The following is a 6,626-nucleotide window of genomic DNA, read 5'->3' on the forward strand; positions in this document are numbered from 1 at the left end:
CATGAAGTGTGTGTGATTTTCCTTTCCTCCCTCGAAACATCAACCATGAAAACTAGCTTAAAGACTGTCATCTGGTGGAGTGAATGTTACAATTTAATTGTTTAAAGTTGATTTGAATGTACGGCACACCTGTTTTTTTAAATTATATTTTAGTACACCTATTTTAATGAATATTGATATGAAATTTCAGCAGTTTTTGTAATGAAAAGATCATTTATTTTCAATAGCGTGTACTGCAACCCATTGACTCCTCATGTATACCAGATATAATAACTGGACTGTACAAATAGGACACACATATTATTGTTTTACTCTAATCCCCCCTTATTTTTAAAATTAAAAGTTGTGCAAGTTAAAAAGTTTTCCATTCAAAAGTTGATATTTTTCTTCAATACCTTCCAGGTCGTGAGCTATTGACTTGAATCAATACCAGAAAATACAGTCGACAAATACAACATGCTTTATTTCCTTGTATTTTATTTCACCTTCCATTTTACTTAAATATGTGTCTAAAATTCAATAGATTTCCATTTCAAGTTTATTTCCATTAAAATATCCATGTGAAATAGAAGGAGAAATAAATTCCCACAAAAAGAGGAGGGTCCTACTTAACCAGTGTAGTTACCGAATGCTCTATTGATGTGGTTCATGTTTTAAATTAAAGCACTGCTTATTGTTTACTTCATGGTATTTACCGTAGAAAGAAAAGGACAAGCACCAGAGTCTCTGGCAGAGTTCTTCCAGCAGTTCTCCAATCAGCCAGTAGGGGAGCAGTCTGACAACAACTGCAAGGGATGAAAGAGTCAGAATCACATACGAGGAATTTGACTTGAAGTCATGGTGCATACATCAAATATAAAACAAAGAATCTCCATACAAAACAAAAATCTTTAAGGACACTGTAATAAAATATAGTTAAATAGCAATAAAATAAAGCAGTAATTTACAGCGAAATGGAATGCAATGAGTTATAGAATAAAGGTAAAGGGATGATGCCATTACCTACTGTATGATTTTACATTGTCTAACGTGACAATACACTTACAAATGAAAAGGGTGCATGTTACAGTTTAACAGCTTTACGAATAACACATCCCTTGTTCTCTATCAACCACAAGTAAATGAATACAAATAAATAGAGAGAAAACAACTGTTTATATGACTGTTTTATTGACAGTGAGGCGAACAACTGGAAAACATTAAGACAAGTTGCTGTCTTACAAACAGCCAGAATGTACATGCAGTTAATTCAGATTATTCATGAATATACCTAGTCATGTTAACTGTTGATAAACCATTTATCTGCAATGTAATGAGCAGCAGTCTGCAGTCAGCCATACTGGACCATGGGGTGGTCGCTCCAAGGAGGCAGGGTGCTGAGTTTCTCCTCAGTGGCTGCGTCGATGGGCCAGCCCCAGGACTTAAAGAACGCAGACAGGTTCATATCCACAGTCTGGGAGAAGGTCACAGCATACAGGTTCATCTTTCCTCTGTTGTCCTTTGGAGAGCTGATCTTGAAGTAGGCAGCAAACACTTTCTTAAAGGCATCCCATCAGCCAAAACTTATCTTGGAGCTGCATGGAAGGAGACACAGGTAAATGATATTTTCCCACCCCTAGTTTAGTGTTTATTGAGCATTAAAGCCTCACTGGGTCAAATGGGGCTTCAGACTTGCAGTTGTATTAAGGTTAAACACAAAGTGGTAGTTTGTACTGGTTTATGACTTTAATTATTTGTCCCATTGCTCAATTTTCGATGATTTGAAACAAGCCACAACTGGATAGCATATGCTAATTATTCCCAATAAATAGAACTGATCACAGGATGCTAAAAATATTAAGCCTATTGAACCATGAAAGTCTGCTGTGTTGGGTTTATTGCAAATAGCAGGACATTTGCTATAACATTGAAATTAATGACAGAACTCCAATTTGATTTTTAATACTGCCACAACATATGGCGCTGCATGCCAGTAATACATGTCAAATTGGTAAGCTGTAATAGTCTTTTCTTTTCTATAAGTCACTGGACACAAATAGTGGCACTTTAAGATTGCAATTATTATTGGATATGCTAGATATTGGTTCATAACAAAAGATCAAAATCAAAAATGTAGGCTGAGTGCTCTGACTTCTCTTTAGACAGACTTTTTTAAAATCCAGCAAAGAGGAGATCGTCATTCATGTCCACATGGCAAAGTGCCTTGCATGGCAGCTCTGCCTCATTGGTGTCTGAGTGTGTAAATGAATGAGAGAATACAATGGGGGTAATATCGGTCACTTGTTCTCACCTGCATGTATGTCTCCAGGGCCACCCACATGCTCCAGCTCCTGAGTTTCTTGCCCCACGTAACAACAATTGCTGTTCTTGTTGTTGCGTTTTTAGCAGTAGCCCATTTTATAAGCTTTTAAGAATTACCAATACATTATTATTATCTATAATCTGACTCCCATACTCCTTTATTCTATTGCTCCTTAATGTATTAATGACTGCAATTGTGTTTGTAACGTAGCAATGTAGAATTCATTGTGTGACATTTTAAAATGTGCAGTTTTGAATTGTGCCTGATAAGTTATTGCCTAATACATTATCACACCAGCATAAACATTTAGACAGTATCACCTGGAATATGTTTGACATGCATTTATGATAAATGTCTGGTGCATAGCCATATCTGGAAAATGTGTTAGTTCGTTTTGCCCAGGGTGTATCTGTGCCCAATTCCAGGCATGTCCACCAATCAGCAGGCCTCCTCCCTCTGCCACAAACTCTCGGATTTCCTTTGCATGTTTATCACTGTGCGCTGGGCTCACAAAAACACTCGGACCTTCCTTGAACTCTGTCTTTTCACACTTTAACCCTGACTTGCTGAGAAGGCCGAGGGCACGTTTTGATGCTACTCCAACGACCCCCTGCCGACCTTCATCCAGCCAATGAATGGCATTGTTCCAAAACGGAGCCAGTGTCTGTATTGAGACAGTTATCACAAGAAAGGAAGCAATTTGTTAATCACAAAAAACAATTTGATTCTGGTGGCTATAAGTTAATACACTGAACAAAAATATAAACGCAACACTTTTGTTTTTGCTCCCATTTTTCATGAGATGAACTCAAAGATCTAAAACATTTTCTATATACACAAAATAACCATTTCTCTCAAATATTGTTCACAAATCTGAAAAAATCTGTGATAGTGAGCACTTCTCCTTTGCCGAGATAATCCATCCCACCTCACAGGTGTGGCATATCAAGATGCTGATTAGACAGCATGATTATTGCCCAGGTGTGCCACAATAAAAGGCCACTCTGAAACGTGCATTTTTGCTTTATTGGGGGGGTCCGAAAACCAGTCAGTATCTGGTGTGAGGGGTAGGGTTAGGGTTAGGGTAATGTTGTGAATCGAGTGGCCTGTGTTCGTCGTCCATGGCCCATACCATAACCCCACCACCACCATGGGCCACTCGATTCACAACATTACCCTAACCCTAACCCTACCCCTCACACCAGATACTGACTGGTTTTCGGACCCCCCCAGACCCCCCCAATAAAGCAAAAATGCACGTTTCAGAGTGGCCTTTTATTGTGGCCATTCTAAGGCACACCTGTGCAATAATCATGCTGTCTAATCAGCATCTTGATATGCCACACCTTAGTAAAGTGTCTCCCAATTCTGTTCCAGCAATTCATTTTTCAGTGCGTTGATGGATTCCTCTGATCGCATCCGTCTGTATCCTTTTTCTTTGTCTGGCTTATTTTCCTAGTTGCTATCATAGACTGTGAACACTGGCAAGTGATCACTGATATCATTGATTAATAAGCCACTTACTGTTTGGTTTTCAATGTCATTGTTAAATATATTATCTATTAGTGTGGCACAATGGGATGTCACTCTACTGGGTCTAGTTATTTTCAGAAATAGGCTCAGACTATACATTGTATTGATCAATTCATCAGTAGTTTTGTGCTTGTTAGGATTAAGCAGGTTAATATTAAAATCTCCACATATGAAGATAGCTTTGTTATTTATTTTAGAAAACATGCCCTCTATCCAGTCTGTGAAAGTATCAATGCTTGACCCTGGCGTCCTATATATACAGCTAATTATGACATTTTTATTTTTTTCCTTGTAGATTTCAATTGTTATACTTTCTAATAGGTTGTCAACCACAGTTGTCATACTGTCCACCACACTAAAGGGCAGAGTTGTATCCACATAGATGGCAACTCCTCCTCCTCCCTTATTTGATCTATTTTTGTATCTGAGCTCATATCCATCCAGTTCAAAGTCTATGTCCTTTTCGTTGTTGATCCATGTTTCAGAAATAGCAATTATGTTGAATGTATTAGTAAATGTATGTAAATATTCTCTGATGTTGTTAAAGTTTGCAGACAGGCTTCTGCTATTAAAATGGATGATTGATAATTTGCCATTTGATTCGATGTTCTGGTTATATTGTTCATCAGTGTAGTAGTAGCAGATGTTGTTGTCGACGAAAAAGTTATAATTATTATATAATATTTAGCCAACAGTAATATAACCACACACACTGTATCTGTTTATATCCTTATACTGTCTATACCATACTATCACTATACTGTCAATACCGTTTATACTGTTCATACTTCATCTGTTTATAGCCTATTTATAATTATTCATTAATTTATTCATATCATGTAGACCAGGGGTCTCAAACTCAAATACACAGTGGGCCAAAATTAAAAAATCGGTACTAGTCGAGGGCCAGACTGGTTCAATGTTTATTGAATGAACTTATTGCACATATATTAAACCTGGAACAAACAAAGCTTAAATTATTGCCTATAAAAGCAACATTAAACATTAAATAATCAGTTGCATTCATTTCTTATGGCTCTATCTGCAGTTTTTCCAGAGTCATTTCTTATGATTATATTTTTCCACAGACCAGATTCAAAAAAACAATTTCCCTCAAAGAAAAAAACAAACATGCCCTGTTGTCTCAAGAAAAAACGTGCCGAAGGAAACATTTAAACTCAGTGTGCTGCTCATCACAGAGCAGCACACTGAGTTCAAGCCAGATATTGGCATCTTGGGTGCAAGTTCATCAATGTTTGGGGTCAGGCTCTGAGCTGAGGAAATCCTCAGGATTGAGTGAAGGTGTGCGTGCAATATACCGGCGGGCCAGATCTAATAGTAATTAAAAATTATCCTGCGGGCCGAAATTAAATCCACCAAGGGCCTGATTTGGCTCCCGGGCCTTGAGTTTGACACATGTGGTGTAGACACTTGCACTGCTATTTTGCACGTCTGGTCAGATGCCAAACTCCGTTTCGTTACTAGTAGGCCTACCTGTACTATGTATGTAATGACAATAAAGTTGAATCTGATTAATAAAAGATCCCATTAGCATAAGAGTTTATTTAGGCTACCGAATGCTCCACTTTTTTAAAGAATTGTACGCAAGAACAGATTTGTACCAAAAGGTTGACCCAGCTTGTATTATGAATCAATTTTCCATCATATTGATTTGCATGACAAAAAATATGTATGTTGACAAGTCTCCATAGCAATTATCTTGTTGCATGCAAACAATTAAGATGACAATTGCCAGACTTGTTTGTTTTGTGTCATTTCAATTGTATTTTTGTTGATGGTGAGAGATGTGAGCTTACTGTCCTCTAGAGGCCACATTTTACAACCATGTTTAAACTATTTAAAAACTCTTCTTATCAGCCCTGTTTCACCCAAATAATTGAAAAGTTCATTTCTGGTAGCTCTTAACCCCTCGCCTTCGGTTCCATTGAGCTTATCAACTCTCTGTTTCATACATCGCAATATGATATGCTCCACATTTTTTTTCGCAGTTCTTACACTCTTGACTGTCTATTTTTACCTTACAGACATAGTGCCAGTAGCCAGTTAATCATGTGTCAATCCATCCTAATGTGAGTGGTTTGCATTTGAATGGGTAGACTCAGCGCCATATAGATAGTCTCAGGCCCAATCCCAAACCACTCCCTCGACCCTACCCCTCCGTGACGGAGTGAACTCCGTCCGTAGCCACACTCGCAGCTCAACGAGGCTCCCTCCTGTCAGATGGAGGGAGTAAATACAGCAGCAAGCTTTGGGACGGCCTCCCCTCTCTCCGGCAGAAACAGGAAATGCCGTAACTGTATGTAACAACGGTTTCAAATCAGCATCTCTTAAACAAAAAGTTTAAATGAATAACTCAAATAAAACTCCAAACATCTTTCATTGTGTTTCAAAGCTCTTTTAGTTTTAAACCTGATGTTTATAAGCTTCTTAGTTTTTGCAACAGTCTGTAAATGTACACAACTTTATAATAAAATGCACACATTTACCTTTTTCTAGACTAAACACAGGTATGATCCTAAGTTAAAAACATATGAGGTTATCATGAGGTTGTTAACATCGCAATTTATCAGTGGATGTTTGCTGGAACTACTTGTAAACAGCGTGTTTCCTGACGGACACACACAGCGTGACTCCGGTCAGGTAGAGACCGGTCTCAAATCAGCACCGCTGCAGACTCGCTGTTTGAGGGCTTGATATCCCACTCGTTGCTTTGGAACAGCCCTCAATATGGCGGACCCTCCGCGTGAACGCGCAAACGGAGGGGTAGGGT

The sequence above is a fragment of the Gymnodraco acuticeps genome, unplaced genomic scaffold, assembly GCF_902827175.1.
Source record: "Gymnodraco acuticeps unplaced genomic scaffold, fGymAcu1.1, whole genome shotgun sequence".
NCBI classification, from domain to species: Eukaryota; Metazoa; Chordata; class Actinopteri; order Perciformes; family Bathydraconidae; genus Gymnodraco; species Gymnodraco acuticeps.